The 16619-nt window shown below is 33.5% G+C and overlaps 1 protein-coding gene across 1 annotated transcript in view; it reads right to left on the bottom strand.

The window, feature by feature from the left end:
- Window positions 1-9975, bottom strand: part of ctbp2l (C-terminal binding protein 2, like) — a 50345-nt gene extending 40370 nt beyond the window's left edge. Inside the window, exon 1 of the mRNA XM_051124619.1 lies at window positions 9644-9975. The gene's annotated coding sequence lies outside the window, so the exon portion shown is untranslated. The remainder of the gene's footprint in view (window positions 1-9643) is intronic.
- Between the last annotated feature and the right edge of the window lie 6644 nt (window positions 9976-16619).

Below are 16619 nucleotides of genomic sequence, written 5' to 3'. Positions count from 1 at the left end.
AGTATGTACTTTTTAGCATATTTATTTTTCACTAGGGAAGGCATACGTTCAATCAGGGTTGTGCAAAATTTAGAACTGAAGAACTGACTCTTATTTGTGTGCAGCACATCAGATGTTCAATTGCAAAGAAAGCAAGAGGAATTTACTGAAATGGAATTTAAAGAAACTCAACGCTTTCAACCTGAAGCCTAAAAAATGTTCATTTGCAGTTTAATGTGATGAAACACACTGGTGGTTTGAAATAATTACGTTTTTTAATGTTTTGAATGTCTCTTCTGCTCATCAAAGCTGAATTTATTTGATTAAAACTACTGTAAAAAATGTGAAATATTATTCTAATTTAAAATAGCTGTTTTCTATGTGAATATCTGTTAAACTTTAATTTATTTCTGTAATCAAAGCTGAATTTTCAGCATCATTACTCCAGTCTTCAGTGTCACATGATCCTTCAGAAATCATTCTAATATGCTGATTTGCTGTTCAACAAACATTTATGACTAACAATGTTGATATTTTTGTGGAAACTCAATACCTTTTATTTTTCAGGATCCACAGATGAATAGAAAGTTTAGAAGAACAGCGTTTATTTCAAATAGAAATATTTTGTAACATTATAAATGTCAACTGAATGCATCCTTGATTAATAAAAGTAGCAATTTCTTTAAAAAAAAAATCTTTCCAACCCCATACTTTTGAATTAAATACATTTTTTTATACAGTATATGAAGCATTTCAAAATTCTGAACAACCCTAATTACAATTTGCTACATGAATAAACCCATACAATTACCATGAAATATCCAAAAAATGATATTACCATCATAACAATGATACCTCACTCAACAAATGTGACCCTGGACCACAAAACCAGTCAATTTTTCAATTTAAAAAAGCTTTATAAACAAGCTTTCCATTGATGTATGGTTTGTTAGAACAGGTTTGGAATCTGAGGGTGCAAAAAAATCTAAATATTGAGAAAATCACCTTTAAAATAGTCTAAATGACAATCTTATCAATGCATATAACTAATCAAAATTAAGTTTTGATATATTTATGGTAGTAAATGTACAAAATATCTTGATGGAACATGATCTTTACTTAATATCCTAATGATTCTTGGCATAAAAGAAAAATTGATCATTTTGACCCATACAATGTATTTTTGGCTACTGCTACAAATATACCTGTGATACTTATGAACGGTTTTGTGCTCCAGGGTCACAAATGATAGCATTACTACTATGGTACATTCACAAAAATCAATGCTATTATCATAGTACAAGTCCAAAAATTAGACATGCCGTCCCATCACAGCTGCAGATTGTCTCATCTCAGTGTCCACACGTGTGTGTGTGTGTGTGTGTGTTTCCACCCCTCCACTTTCTCTCTCTGCGTCTAACAGGCGTGTAATAACAATGGCGGACGGGCTCTCAGCGGTAACACTCCGTCTCTCTCTGCCTCCCTGCCGTGTGCAGATGGTTCATTGTCTTCAGTTTCCGAAAACATTCTCAGTCCAACAAGACACAAAGTCCAGCTGCCCGCCGCCCCTCACAACATTCACTGCTCTTTTAGCTGGAAGTGTGTGATGTTCACTCATGTTAACACTGACGGATGAACAAAACCTGACTTCTGGACTCATCACTGCAAACACTTCAGATCTGAGAATCACATTTGTGACCCTGAAGCACAAAACCAGTCTTAAGTATCCCAGGTATATTTGTAGCAATTGCCAACAATACATTGTATGGGTCAAATTTTTTCTTTTATGCCAAAAATCATTAGGATATTAAGTAAAGATCATGTTCCATGAAGATATTTTGTTAATTTCCTACTGTAAATATATCAAAACTTTATTTTTGATTAGTAATATGCATTGCCAAGAGCTTAATTAGTGCAACTTTAAAGGTGATTTTCTCAATATTTTGATTTTTTTGCACCCTCAGATTCCAGATTTTCAAATAGTTGCATCTCAAATATTGTTCTATCATAACAAACCATACATCAATTTATTCAGCTTTAGATGATGTACAGTATAAATCTCACTTGAAAAAATTGACCCTTACAGTGTAAAAAATAAATAGTTGAGAAAACTTAACTTGATGCAGTAAGACTTTTGAGTTCTCTCAACAAATTTTTTTTTCAGTAAAGATACTTTGTTTAGCAAACATAAATTTGTTTGTTCATGCAATGCTGATTTTTTTTTTTGCTAACAGAAAAAGTCTTGTCACAGCAACTGAAACAATTAACAATTTAAATTTTAGTTTAATAATTATTTTTTATGTATCAATCATTTCTTTTTTTATGTAGCATTTTTTGTTTATTTACAAATGACAAACAGTGTTGTTATAGAATTGTTATAAAAACTTTAATGGATAACTATGTAAACAACATTGTCTTTGTTTGTAAAACAACAAGACTGAGATATCCAGCAAACAGATATTAACCTCAAAACTAGACACACAAACCTCAAGAACGGTTGCAATCAACTGTGCTCTTTACAGCACAGTGCAACAAATTACTAACAATAATAACAAAACAACAACAAAAAGTTTAAATTAAGCAAACAGCAAACAGCAAAACAATAATCCTATAACAGTAACTGCATAATTTATGCATGCTGGGAACTCACAAAGCCTTAAAGGAGAAGTTCACTTCCAGAACAACAATTTACACATACTCACCCACTTGTCATCCAAGATCTTCATGCCTTTCTTTCTTCAGTCGTAAAGAAATGATGTTTTTTGAAGAAAACATTTCAGCATTTTTCTCCATATAATGGACTGATATGGTGCCCCGATTTTGAACTTCCAAAATGTAGTTTAAATGCAGCTTCAAACAATCACAAATGCGGTTGTAAACGATCCCAGCTGAGGAAGAAGGGTCTTATCTAGTGAAACGATCAGTACACAAAACAATACAATTTAAATACTTTTTAATCTCAAACGCTCGTTTTGTCTTACTCTTCCTGAACTCTCTAATATACTTTGATTAAAAATTCTCAATGGTTTTGTAAAACAACACCATTTTTACCTTGTCAAAATGAGCTAAAATGCAAAAATCATCTCATTCTAAGGGGTTGTTCCTTTAAATGTTAATGAGCTCTGCTCACCCCGCCCCTCTCTTCTCTCTGTGGAATGATGATCTTGTTTACATTAGCCGCGTTTAGCCGCTAAACTTCCTAACTACCACGTTATAAGGAAAGGCGATCGCAAAGATTCATAAAAAAACCCTTATACTGACTTCTGCTGTAAGTGAAGCTGGATCATGAATGATTCGCGCAAACATAGACGGATATATGTAGATGGGGAGGTTCATTCCCTTCACAAACAAACGTAATCCACTGCATCTTCAGCGGCTCAGATGTCGGGAGTAAATGACGACCACTATGTTCATTATTACATCCAGCTCATGTCAATCAACTATGGTGGGAGTGTCCTCTGTCATGTGACGCCACAACGACAGGCATCTGAGAACGGCTCGATTTGAAAAAGGGAATATTATTCTTACAGATTAATTAAAAACCACTGCATGGATTTTTATCATTATAGGGTAGATTTGTACATACACTGACAACACACATTAATGTTCAAACGTTTCAAAGTTTGCATCCGATGACCCCTTCAACAAAAAAGGTAGAACAGTGATACAGGACGATTTTGAAGTTGAGGGAGAACATGAGATGGGAGTTTTTCGACATACACTAACTGTCATGAACCGGAACAAAAACAGTCCAGACAGAGTAAGACAAGACGAGCGTTTGACATTAAAAAGTATTTAAATTGTCTTATTTTAATAAAAATAACCAATGGTTTTGCTAGATAAGACCCTTCTTCCTCAGCTGGGATCGTTTACAACCACATTTGTGATCATTTGAAGCCGCATTTAAACTGCATTTTGGAAGTTCAAACTCGGGCACCATATCAGTCCATTATATGGAGAAAAATACAGAAACGTTTTCCTCAAAAACATAATTTCTTTACGGCTAAAGAAAAAAAGACATGAACATCTTGGATGACAAGGGGGTGACTACATTATCTGTACATTTTTGTTCTGGAAGTGGACTTCTCCTTTAACATTTTTTTGAGACTCAAAAAGTTTAACAACCTGGAAAATATGCATTTGCATTTTTGTGTGTGACTGGTTTTGTGGTCCGGGAATCGCATTTAATATCAGGCCACATTTACAGCACAGCAGAATCAAAACGTGTTATTTTAGTATCACTTTCAGGTCCTGGAGAAGCGTTTTAACACAGTGCTCATCATAACCCGATCTACTCCTCAACAATCACTCCATCACTCCAGAGCTGCTCTTACAGCGGAGGATGAAGGATATCAGAGAAACTCTCATCATCTGTCATTCGGTTGTTACTCGCGAACGGTTTGATCTGAGTTACAGTCGGAGGCGTTTCCGCAGATTCGCTTCAGCGGCCACGTCCTCGTCATCTCAGCGAGGGGCTCTTATGTTCCTGCACTGAGAGCGAAGGGTCGCCATCTGTCCGGCCTCCACGGGAGAGTGTGTGTGTGTGTGTGAGAGATCGGAGCCAATCAGATCTTCTGGAATCGACACGCAAACAATCATTAAGAGCTTATAAAGCTGGAGAGAATATGGTAAACACCTGATCGTTCCCAGAGAGGATCAGAGCAGGCTGTGAACACATTCAGTGCTGTTCCTACACAAATCCATCAGGCCTCTGAGACCAGACTTCAGCTGTTCCGTGAGCTTTAACAGGAAGCTCGTAGCAGAGAAACTGAGAAACTTTTGGATGCCAAAATGAGAGAAATCCAAATAAACACGCATGCGAATACTCGGATAACACAATACAAATGTGCAATCTCATCACTCGTTCAACCAAAAGTGAAAATTCTGTCATCGTTTAGTCTTGTATGAGTCTCTTTCTTCTGTGGAGCACAAAAGAAGATATTTTAAAGAATGCTGGTAATCAAACAGTTTCAGTTCCCACTGACAAAAAGTACAATGGAAGTCAATGGGAGCTGAAACAACATTAGATAGGAAGTTAGATTTGTGGGTGAACTGTCACTTTCAGCACAAAACACACACAAGTGCATGAACACAAACACTTCTACATACATAAACTCAATTTCATGCATTATTGCATCCCATGATGTGTCAGAATGCAATTCAGAACGCAACAAAAGCAGTTCCCTTTTGAGAAAATCAAACACATTTGTTATGTCTCCTGTCTGCATGAATGGGGAAATACTGAAAACTCAAAAATCAGCAATAAAACCTGACATGAACCGTGTCAGAAATGTTGCTTTTACACTTAAACAGCATTTAAAAATCAGAAATGTTGTTTTTAGTAGTGCTGAAATGTTGTTTTTAGTATATATATAGAAAACATATTATATATAAATATATTTTAATGCATTTTTCTTAAATATATACATGCATGTGTATTTATATATACATAATAAATATACACAGTACACACTCATATATTAGGTAAGCAAAAACCTTTATTTTGGATGCATAATCGTTGCACAGCACGAAAAAAGGCTATTTTATATTGCAATAACATATTTAATACCAACAATAAAATCTGATATGAACTGCCTCATAAATGTTGTTTTTACACTTAAATAGCATTAAAAGTCTGAAATGTTGTTTTTAGTAGTGCTGGGCACTTGTTTACATAATATATATATGTGTACTGTGTATATTTATTATGTATTTATAAATAACATACATACTATATATATATAATTTGAAAACATTTCCATGCATTTCCATGTATATACTTATATTCATATAATTTATATTGTATATATATATATATATATATATATATATATATATACAAAACATTTTTCTTAAATGTACACATGCATGTGTGTGTATTTATATATACATAATAAATACACTGTATACATTCATATATTATGTAAACAAAAACCTTTATTTTGGATGCGATTTTAAATTAAAATAGTGCAAAAAAACAAAACAAAAAAAACATAGGCTATTTTATATTATATATTTAATACTCACATTTAATACCAACAATAAAATGTGTTATGAACTGCCGTAAAAATGTACTTTTTACACTTACATTTACATTACAATAACATATTTTATATCAGCAATAAAATTTGATATAAACTGCTTCATAAATGTTGTTTTTACACTCGAACAGTGTAAAAAATGTACATTTCAATAATGTATTTCACATTAGTAACAGGTAGCATGGGTATACAGCAATAGCCAAAAATACATTGCATGGGTCAAAATGATCGATTTTTCTTTTATGCCAAAAATCATTAGGATATTAAGTAAAGATTATGTTTCATGAAAATATTTTGTAAGTTTCCTACTGTAAATATATCAAAACTTAATTTTTGATTAGTGACATGCATTACTAAAAACTTAATTTGGACAAATTTAAAGGCTTTAAAGATTGTTTTGCACTCTCAGATTCCAAATTTTCAAATAATTATATCACAGCCAAATATTGTCCTATCCTAACAAACCATACATCAGTGGAAAGCTTTTTTTTAGAAAGCTTTTTCCGATCATGTGTAAACTTCAATTTCAAAAACTTGACCCTTAAGACTGGTTTTGTGGTCCAGGGTCACAAATTTTGTTTTTACACTCAAAAAGTGTGAAAAAATAAACTTTACATTTCAATAAAGGTTTTATCATTAGCAATACATTCTGATATGAACTGCCTTATAAATGTGTCTTTTCATGCTCAATTAGCATGAAAAATCTTCTATTTCAGGTTGCTCCAGTCAATGTGCATGTGCAGTAACAAGCACAAGGACACAGACTGACTGTTTCTATGAGAATTGCAGCTTTTTAAATGATGCAATGACCAATTAGTAACTGGAAAATGCACACTGCATTTTCTCTCATTGATAGCAATTTAAATGAATTGTTCTGGTGTGTAGATATATATATAAATATTTGACAAAATCATGCAGTGCATTCTGAGGCAACATTCTCAGTGTTGCCTCAGTTTAAATTCGTTTCAGATATACTTGCAAAAAGTATGTTTCTGGCCTAAATTGGCATTATGTGCACATATCATGTCAAGCTGAGAATGCAACACATACTTACATTATAAACTGCAGAGGTATTTTGAAACACTTGAAACTTAGTTTGAGCTAGAAGCATTTACATACTCATGTAGAGTATAGCTCAGAGGCAGTATATTATACATTGCATATTCCTCCTACTGTTTAAAGTCTAGCAATGAACAAGCAACATCTGGTTGATTGATCATTAAAAACAGCATAAAGTCGTTTTCCAGACACTTCACTCTCTCTGTTCAACACCGCTGGAACAAGCTGCAAATGTCCAGATCTCTCTTCTGCTCCAGTTTGTGTACTAATCTAGTTTAGGCTATTGTGCACTATGTGCTTTTTATGACAAACTGCTAAATGAATACATATAACCGTAAGCCCAGCAGATCTCAGATCAGGCCTGCGTTTGCTCCAGTCGTCCTCAATTACAGCACACGCAGGAGTCTCGTCCTGCAAAAGCACAACTTTAACCTTGAGACCGATCTGAAGTCCTGAATAAAAGAGCAGACGTGCTGACAACCACACAAAAGCCTGAAGGATGAAATCATCTACACTACTTCTTCTAACTGATGATATGTAGTATTTCCATTTCACTTAACAGCGCTTTCATACGGCCGCTCACAATAGAGATTTCTCCTTTACACGCCAGCAGAGACTCTCTTTCTTTACGACGGCATAAAAGGCTTTTGTCGTTTGCCTTTGAGACACCCTTGGAAGATTATGTGCATGCAAATTCTGGAGTACATCATTAGTACGAGTTAAATTAGAGCTGGATTATGTTTGAAGCTAATAATAAGTGTAACTGCGGTCGCACACCGCCGCTGCTTTTAAAGACACATGATGATGGCTGTGAGGAGACAGTTCTGAACCACAAAACCAGTCTTAAGTAGCACAGGGATATTTGAAGCAATAGCCAACAATACATTGGCTATTTTCTTTTATGCCAAATATCATTGGAATGTTAAGTAAAGATCATGTTCCATGAAGATATTTTGTACATTTCCTACCGTAAATATATCGAGACTTAATTTTTGATTAGTAATATGCATTGCTAAGAACTTCATTTGGACAACTTTAAAGGTGATTTTCTCAATATTTAGATTTTTTGCACCCTCAGATTCCAGATTTTCAAATAGTTGTATCTCAGCCAAATATTTTCCTATCCTCACAAATTATAACATACATCAATGGAAAGCTCATTTATTCAGCTTCCAGAAAAGAAATTGACCATTATGACTGGTTTTTGTGGTCCAGAGTCACAATCTACAGCACGAGACAGATGCAGTTTGATTCCTAAGCTATGTTTAAGTTAAAGTTAATAATACAGGACATCTGTGAGTTCATGTACTGATCGCTGTACACTTTCTGGATATGTGCATTTAATGTTGTATTAATTATTCAGTGTCATTTATACACTTCTGTGACTTCTGGATAAGGATTTGGAATATTTAAAAAAAAGTTCAAATTCACTTATTTGCAAATGATTCCTTCAGACCAATGAGTGAACCACTAGAACTGATTCATTTAAAAGAATCAAACTGTTCTATTTCAAATCTTCAGTCTCTAAACAACTCATTTTAAACTTGAAGGACTTCACTTTGATCTTACAACTCGTACATCAATAAAAATCAGTGATTTTGTACAGAAATTCACGTTTGCATTTAAATTTCTTGAGAAAACTCATTTGAAGCATTTCATTTAGCAAATGCTTTTATCCAAACAAGTGCAGAACATCACAAGCAATCACGACATCAAGAGAATCATACACTTTTATCTGATAGTGAATCTGACAGAAACACAGAACGACCTCAAATGAACTGAACTACGAGCAGCCAAACATCTGAACACATCTGAGTTATTATTTAACCACAAACCACTGAGCACGACTCAAACCTGACGCCATCAACTCGTCCTATTAATAATTAATAGATAATTAAGGGAATTCACAGTAATTCACAGTATAAGGTTAAACACCACTGCAGACTCACACACTGTGCTACTGAAGACAAATACTGAACATCTGAATCCAAGTATTGCAATAATTACCAGCACCACATCATAATTTGATGCTATTTTTACAGACCATGGCCTTTACGCTACTGTAAATTACTGTAAAAATAACCAACATGCATGTAAAAAATATGGTATTATCACAGTACTTTTTGCCACTTTTTTGTACGTGTCCCATTTCATAGCTTGATATAGTGTGGGGAAAAAACAATTTAGATCTGAATCCACATTATTAATAATAATCAGATTAATAATTCTATAATTTCCCAACCTGGAATAAACTCCATATGTATCTGGATGGTCACATGTACAAGATTTACATTAAAAATAGTCCACCTGTAAAAATAGTTCATCATCAGAATAGTAATGCAGTATCTCTCTCTCTCTCTCTCACACACACACACACACACACACACACACTCACAGGTTGCGCAGCCAACCAAATACACACACACACATATATTAAACACACCGTACAACCCGATCTACCCCGACCAGAACCGATCAGATCAATGAGACTCGATCGATCGCGATCGGACCCTATCAGAGCCAATAAAAACCCGATCAGACCCGATCGGTCCCGGTGGTCTTACCGTTAATGGCTGATGTCAGTCAGTGGTGAGTTTATGAGCTCATCCTCCTCCAGGAACCGCGTCCAGCTCACAAAGCTTCACACAGCGCCGAGAAACTTCATCATCATCCTCATCATCATCGGGCGAAAAAAATCCAAACCGAACCGGCTCCGGTAACCGGACCGACCGACAGCCGCGGATTACGCCGGGAACGCGTGTGGAGGAGGAAACGCGCGAGTGTTTGTGTTCCTCTCTTCCTCTCCTGCTCTTCCTCACTCTCGCTTTCACCTCACACACATACACACATACACACACACACACACACACACACACATACTGTTCTTCATCAAGGCGGGGTCTCGAGTCGCCCAAACCAATGACATAAACCCCCACCCACCTCACACACACACACACACACACACACACACACACTCGGTTCTGTTCAGATGGTTTTATTGGTAAGAATGTAATCGATACAGTTTGAGCAACAGAGTAACAGATCAGCTACTACAGGCAAACTTAAAAGACCTTGACATGAGGTTACAATGTTACAGTGTTGTTTCAATGTTGCAAAAGTTTCAGCATTTTTTGCAACATTGTAGCTACACTGAGTTCGGGTTTAACTTCAAAGAAATGGTTAATAAAATACTTCCAAATCAACTTTGGCATTCTTACCAAACCCTTTGAAAATTAAAATGTTGAAATAATGTGGTGATATCCCTGCTGAAATAGAAACCAACTCAGAATTTGTAATGGTTATACTGGCTCTAATGGGAATTGTACTGGTTTTAATGGTAACTGTAATGGTGTCTGTTGTCCTGTCGGCTTATTGGTTTGTTAAAACCACTAAATCCTAATGGAACAGGTCTCAAAACACACTACAGGAAGCCATTTTCTAATGGTTAAACTGGTTAAAAAGTTGATGGTTTGTAATGGTATTTAGTGGAAATCATTACAATTTCTGTGATGGTTTCTGCTGTTGTTTCAGCAGGGATCACTGCTAAATTGATTTGCAAAACCAGTCTGAAGACACATTGTCTGACTAACATTACACAATGTCACACGTCGCTGATGGTCACCGTGGTAAACAGGGTACAGAAGATCACTGAAATCTACTTCAAAGACTCTGAGAATCATCTTCATATTTTAAAAGTTAAATAAATTGTTCTGTGCATATGAATCATAACTGTAATATCATATTATCATGACAAACAGCAGTGACTATAACACATGCATCTCATATCTGCATCATAAATCAGAAATGCAACTGAGAAAAAATGCCTTACACTTTGCATTGTCTCCACATGTGCATGCATTTAGTTCAAACTTGAGATCATAAAATCACTGAACTGTGCGTAGTATTAATTTAGTAACACTGACATATTTTATTTTTAATTCAGATTGTTTTTATTTTATATTTTCCATTTTCATTTTACTTTTAAAGTAAGTGCTTTTATCATTTTTAGTATTTTTTAATGTCTGTATTATTTTTATTTATTTTTAAAATGAGAAATGCTGTCTTGCAAATTAGCTGATATATATATATATATATATATATATATATATATATATATATATATATATTTTTTTTTAATTGCATTAACCCCTAATTTTACAGACAAAGCTTAAGCCTAGACTAAAATATAAGTCTGAGCTGTTTCTACTGAAAAAAACTTGCACTGACCGATCTTAAAACATATCAGTGCCTTTGTTTTGTCTAAGTACATTTATAAAAAAAATACTCAAATGTCCTAATCAAACTAATCCTGGCTTACTCGAAACCCTGTCTGTGCAACCAGGCCTTAGTGTTTATTTTATTATTTTTTATGTCTTTATTTTAGTTATAGTTCACTATAATAACCCTGCATACAGTATGAACGAGTCACTGGTTTAATGATCATTATATTTGATCAGTATTATTTGTAGAGAACGGCTCTGAAAGTAGATTTCATTCTCTAAATGGATGATTTTATATGTGTCAGATGAGTGGAGCGGGAGTATATATTATAAGCTCAACTACAGTTGACATGAATTATTCACAGACGTCTTCTGTCATGTAAATTTTTAATGAAGACAGCCGTCAGATTAATCCATATCTGTATTCCTCTGGGCGTCTTAAATACGGATCTCATAGAGTCGACGGCGCTGAGAAAATCATGACAACAGCTCAATGATCCTCAGCGCTGGACAAACCAACACGGAATGAATAAATGTTATTTAACAGAAGCTTTGAAGGGCAGATTTTCAGATTTTCTATTTAGCAAGATAGTACAGAAAACAAAGTGTCCCTGCGGACAACAGCTCAATATGTGCTGCACGTTCCCCTTCTCTCGCCCTGAAATACACAGATGGACAATATTGATGGTTTTCATCGGACTAAACATTATTCTCAGGTTTCAACAAGTTTCAAAACAGTCATTTAGTCTAGGACTAATGAGACTTTGGAGAAAACTGCAAAAAGTGATGTTCTTCCTTAGTATTCTGGTCTTCTTTTCCAGTACAAATATCTAAATATTGTTAAATCAAGATGCATTTACTTGAGAAGAAAAATGACTTAGAAATTAAGTCTTGTTTTCTAAAAAATAAAAAGCATCTGCACTAACAGTAAAAACAGTTTTTGAGCAGTAAGATTTTTAATGTTTTGATTTTTAATGCAGCAAAAGCAGTAATATTGAGAAATATTTTTACTATTTAAAATAACTGCTTTCTATGTGAATATATTTTAAAATGTAATTTATTTCTTAAATCTGAATTTTCAGCATCATTACTCCAGTCTTCTGTGTCACATGATCTTTCAAAAATCATTCTAATATTCAAAAAAACATTTACTGTTATTATTATTATTATTTTAATTTTTTAAATTATTATTATTATCAATATTTAAAACAGTTGAGTACTTTTTTTCAGGATCGTTTGATGAATAAAAAGATCCAAAGATCAGCATTTATTCGAAATAAAGAGCTTTTGTACCATTATACCATTCAAAAGCGTGGAGTCGGTATAATTTTTTATTTATTTGTTTATATTTTTTGGGAAAGAAATGACTACTTTTATTTAGCAAGGATGCTTTAAATTGATCAAAAGTGATGACAAAGACATTTATAATATTATTTCTATTTCAGATAAAACCTGAAACTTACCTGTTTTCAAGATCATAATAATATTTTTTGAGCAAAAAATCTGAATATTAGAATGATTTCTGAAGGATCATGTGACTGGAGTAATGATGCTAAAAAATCAGCTTTGAAATCACAAAGTAAATTACATTTTAAAATATTCACACAGAAAACAGTCATTTTAAATCGTAAAAATATTTTTACTATTTATAATGTTTTTGCCGTACTTTGGATCAAATAAATGCAGGCTTGGTGAGCAGAAGACACTTCTTTAAAAAACATTAAAACTTACATCACAACTTTTGACTTCTAGTGTAAATTAAGCGAGTTTATGACTAAAACAAGAAAAATATCTGCCAATAAGGTCAGAAAAATCATCTGAATTCAAAAAGAAAACAAGCACATATTAGTTCCTGTTTTAAGCATAAACTCTCTTTATTTTGTTTCTCATTTACATGTATATTGATTCAAAAATCTTTAGATATTTGTACTGGAAAAGAAGACAAAAACATCATTTTTTGCAGTGAAGAACCTCTTAAAAGAATAAAACACCCAGACATTTATGAGGAGATTTTTACTGATGTTCACATGAACATTGGAGCTGCAGGTTTTTGAGGTTTCTGCAGATGTTTCAGTCATGCTGAGACCTTCATCTATCAATCTGTTGATGAATTATTGAACACTTTTATTCCCCACGTTCTTCACGTGTAATTTGGCCCTGCAAAATCAAAGACTGTTAACACTGCAAAGGTGCTGAAGTGGCATTTCGGTGTCTTTACACACTGTTCAATGCTGCTCAGAGATGGCATGAATGCATTTACACAGCAATGGATGAGGTGGGTCAGAGCAGGCATAAATTAGTCTTGTTCTTAATGTGGCATTACATCCTTACACAGGATTGGAGAGCAGCCGTAACTCAGCCGTGCAAAGTCACTTTTCAAACATGCGATGTATTATTCAGCTCCATTCACACTGAAGACATCACGCCTCTGTCCAGAGCTGCTCATTTGCATATTAATAAGAAGGAGGGGCGGGGCTCTGGCAGCTATTGACCAACACTAACAAACAGAGTCTTAGTTTAAATTACACTGAACAAATGTGGACGGAGAATGTGGCTTCTCTTCTGCGGCTGATAAAGAGCATGAGAATGTGAATGAGACAATACAGGACGACAGTAAGAACTGTCTCTGTTCACGCAGACGTGTCTCTGACACAGACCGACGCCCCTCAGGAGGCTCACCGCCAATCAATTCTGCTAATTATGTTTGTAATTTAGAGGCTAATGACATGCTCGTGAGCTGGAAGATTGCGCCTGTGAGTCCCTCTTCATGTCGAGAGCCGGAGTCAAATTCATGCTTTCGTCTCAAATATGACCTTTGTGATGTAAAAATGAAAGAGTGAACATGTAAGACTGCTGTGAAGATATTTATGTTAAGAGATGATGCTAATATAAATGTTTAATTAGACTGGTTTCACAAGCTCTAATGTTTGCTCGAGATTTAATGATGCATCTCACTTGATCATGTTTGATCGAGGCTGCATTTATTTGGTCAAACATACAGTAAACATATTAAATATTATTAGAATTAAAAACAGCTGTTTTCTATGTGAATATCTGTAATAAAATAAAATAAAAATATAAAAATATACTTTGTAAATATATTTAAGCTTTATATATATATATAATTATTATTTTTTTTTCCAGCTATTTGCCAAAACAACATTTTTCATTTTTTTCTTTAGTTTTAACTGGACTACTAAAATCACTAAAACTAAATGAACTAAAACTAAACCTTAACAAAAAAAGATATATATATTTTTAATTAATATATAAATAATAATAATAAAAAATCTAATAAAAAAAGGAAAAACAACGGAACTACTAAAACTTTAACTAAAAATTAAAATGAAAAGTGAAAATTAATGGTTTATCAATAATGCTAAAATAATACTGGTTCTGCTTCATATTTTTGTGGAAACTGTTTTTTTTTATGTAAGTTCAAAATAAAAGCATTTATTTTGATTTATTTTATTTTATTTTATTTTATAAAAAAAACTAGCTCACTAGCTTCTCTATTCTTTATATAATCTATCTTTTCTATCTGTTTTCATTTTATTTCTTCTACAATTAACTAAAACTAAACCATTAAAAATCATAAATTAAAAGTAAACATTAACAGAAATAAAATAAAAATATAAAACTATACTTTGTAAATATATTTCAACTTTTTTTTAAATATATATAAAAATATTAAAAACTATTTTTTATAATATATAAAAATTAATATAAATAATAAATAATAAGTATATTTAACAAAAAAACTAAATGAATAAAAAAAATAATAAAAATGAGAAAAACACAATGGAACTACTAAAACTTTAACTAAAAATTAAAATGTAAAGTGAAAATTAAAATAATACTGGTTCTGCTTCCTATTTTATTTTTAAGTTCAAAATAACAGCATTTATTTTGTTTTATTTTATTTTATTAAAAAATTAGCTCACTAGCTTCACTATTCTTCATATAATCTATCTTTTCTATCTGTTTTCATTTTATTTCTTATACAAATAACAAAGCAAAAACAAACAAACAAAAAAAAATTCTGTTCTTTTTCTATTCTGTTTTGTTTTTATTTATTGTATAATTTTGATTGCTTCCATTGTCCTAATTTGTAAGTCGCTTTGGATAAAAGCATCTGCAAAATGACTAGACGTAAATGTAAATTTTATTTTATTTTTGTAACAATGTAAAAGTCAATCAATTTAATGCATCCTTGCTGAAATTAAACATGTGTTGCATCAGGTTTGATTTTAATGTGGTTTAGAGCTGAAATAAAAGGGAATATTATTAGTGACCAATAACAATGTGTTGATCCCTGCAGAAAAATATGATTTGGCTTCAGGAAACTTGCAGTACAGATTTGTTTTTGAAGTTCTAGTCACCATTTACTTTCATTGTATATAAAAGAGCTTATTTTTTGGCTGCTTTTGTGTTTTATGAAGGAAAACAGGTTTAGAACCAGTAAATAATGCCAGAATTTTCATTAAAGAGTGAATTATTCTTGTAAACAGGATCATTTATTAGTGCAGTGATTATCATCTTAATGAACAGCATGTTAAACGAGGTGAACGTAATGCGGAGGAAATGCTGCTGCTGATGAGTGTTTTGTTGTTGTTCTGCTGTGTTTGACTGTAATGAATCGGAGAGTCGTCGTGTCAGAAATCATACACTGCTTTTATCAATCAGTCGCTGTTTATGCAGAACACAGTGATGATTTCCAGCAGATGTTAACGGCCTCGTCTCATTAGCGCACTCCTCAAACACTGATAACTGTGTGTTTACACTCTGATGTGTGTGTGTGTGTGTGTGTGTGTGTGTCCTGTGGGACGTTTATTAAGAGCCTGATCATGAAACACAGAGACTGTAAAACACACAGCGCTGGGATTTGATCACTTTTGCTGTGATTGAGTCGTGCTGCAGGTCATTAAGGGAGTATTTGTTAGCCTCATTAATATGCAAATGAGCGGTTGTGACAGCGGCGTCGTGTGTTCAGTGACAGCGTGTAGTTGGAGTGATTCTGCATGTCTTATCTGTGTTTAGCCACTGAATCGAACATGTAAGCGTGTGTCGGGAAGCTTTACAATAATATTCATACACGACTGAAGCCTCTGAACCGCTGCTGCTTCATTATTTCATTAACAGTCTGTGTGTGTGTGTGTGTGTGTGTGTGTGTAACTGTGTTTAAACACAATCAATATTTTGCATAAAGGAGACACAAGTATCTCATGCACAAAAATGTATTTATTTCTTTACTATATAATAATTCAGATCTGAAGTGTTTCCCATTGTGCTTCTGTCTCATCTTCATAAAATCATATTT

The sequence above is a fragment of the Labeo rohita genome, chromosome 12, assembly GCF_022985175.1.
Source record: "Labeo rohita strain BAU-BD-2019 chromosome 12, IGBB_LRoh.1.0, whole genome shotgun sequence".
In the NCBI taxonomy this organism is placed as follows: Eukaryota; Metazoa; Chordata; class Actinopteri; order Cypriniformes; family Cyprinidae; genus Labeo; species Labeo rohita.
The sequence above is the reverse complement of the archived record's forward strand: the minus strand, read 5'-3'. Positions and strand labels throughout refer to the sequence as shown.